Source organism: Mus musculus, chromosome 14, assembly GCF_000001635.26.
Source record: "Mus musculus strain C57BL/6J chromosome 14, GRCm38.p6 C57BL/6J".
Classification (NCBI taxonomy): Eukaryota; Metazoa; Chordata; class Mammalia; order Rodentia; family Muridae; genus Mus; species Mus musculus.
The window spans coordinates 55,349,336-55,351,237 of record NC_000080.6 but is presented as its reverse complement, the minus strand read 5'-3'; the positions used below and the strand labels follow the sequence as shown (position 1 = coordinate 55,351,237).

At 45.7% G+C, this 1,902-nt stretch overlaps 1 pseudogene; it reads left to right on the top strand.

The window, feature by feature from the left end:
- On the top strand, window positions 204–1,694 carry Gm6852 (predicted gene 6852; annotated as a pseudogene).

Genomic DNA, 1,902 nt, shown 5'->3' with positions numbered 1-1,902 from the left:
TCCTATTTACCATCGTTTCTCCCTACTTTTGGATGGTGGGCTAGAAGGTATGTTGAAGAATTTCAGAACCCTTATTAAAAGTAAATTTTGAGTCTTCCACTAGCAGCCTTCTGATGAAGATATAGACCTCTCAGCTCCTCCTGCACCATGGCTGTCTGGATGCTGCCATGCTCCTACCTTGATGATAATGAACTGAACCTCTGAACCTGTTAAAACTTGTTTCTTAAATGAGATGCCACATCAGCACTGGACTCATGGAGACTGAACATTTATTCAGAAATCCATCGAAGTTGCTATACCCTGCTGCAGACCATGTCTAACAGTAACACTACTCAGGAGACTCTGGAAATAATGAAAGAATCAGAAAAAAAACTGGTGGAAGAATTTGTAAACAAAATAAATTTATATATAAACTCCAAGTAAGGAAGAAGTTGGGAAGGAGGATGGAGAGAACGGTCTGCATCAGGAGACACAGAGACAGACATCCAGTCATGGCCATGCCAGGAAAAGAGCCATGTCTAATTCCAAGTTCAAGTTCAAGGTGTACAGTCTGGCAGTATGTGAGAAATCCTTCACTCCATTTGCCGATGGCCCACTAGACACCCAGAATGCAATTCAACTGCACAGCACAACTGCCACTCTGACAGGAGGAAGAAAAGTCCACAAAAGATGTCTCTGAAAAGGAAGACAAGGACAAAAGCAAAGAAAAGGTCCCGAGGAAGATGCTATCCAGAGACTCCAGCCAAGAACATACCGACTCCACCGAAATAGAGCTACATGAATTTCTTGTAAATACACTGAAAAAGAACCCAAGGGACAGAATGCTGCGGCTAAAGTTAGAGCAAGAGATTCTGGACTTCATCGGTGACAATAACCAGTTCAAGAAGCTCCCTCAAATGACCTCGTATCACCGGATGCTGTTACACCGAGAGGCTGCCTATTTTGGGACGGACCACAATGTTGATCAAACAGAGAAAGCTGTCATCATCAACAAAACCACCAACATGGGGATCCCTGAACAGGGGTTCTCAGAACATATAAAAGATGAGAAGCATACAGAATTTTAACAGAGATTCATTCTCAAGAGCGATGATGCCAGTATGGACTGAGATGGTAACCAGATGAAAGTTCTATTGCAGTGTGGAAGGAGAAGCAAGTCAATAGAAGAGAGAGGAGGAATATTAAAGGGTCTGAGAGAGAGAGTACTTGCCTGACAGACTGGCCAGAATGGATATCTAAATGACATCAGGGGAAACCGGGAAGGGCTGAGCAGCACATCAAGCAGCCAACATAGCAGCACAGAGAGCGAACTCAAATCCCTGGAGCCATGGTCTTGGAGCGGCACAGACTCAGATGGCATTGTCCACAGTATGCGACCACCTGTCACCAAAGCCAGCAGCTTCAGTGGAATCTCCATCTTCATCTTCCAAGGTGACAGCATTGGCAGCAGTGCAGGCGACAGTGCAGGCCAGGCATGGCACTAGGTGCCTCTCAAGTATGCTACCAGGTCACTTTACCCCAGTCTGTCTGGGACCTTCTTCCTTGTACTGCCCAGCAGCAGCAGCAGCAGCAACAGCAGCAGCAACAACAACACCTTCCTGCTCTCCCACCCACTCCCCAACAACAGCCGCCCTTGAATAATCACATGGTTTCACAGGCGGAAGACCTCAGCAGTAACCCCTTTGGACAAATGAAGAATGACATGAGGATTTTGATTGAGACTGTCCTGACTTTCTGAATTTCTCCTGGTAATTTGGTCATTTCTGATGATAATGATTCTACCTGTGCGTGAGCATAGGAGGTCTTACCACCTTTTCCTGTCTTCTTCACTTCCTTGGTTAGGGTTGCCCGAAGGTATTTTTTGAGGCTATTTGGAATGGAACTTCCCCCTGACTTATTTCC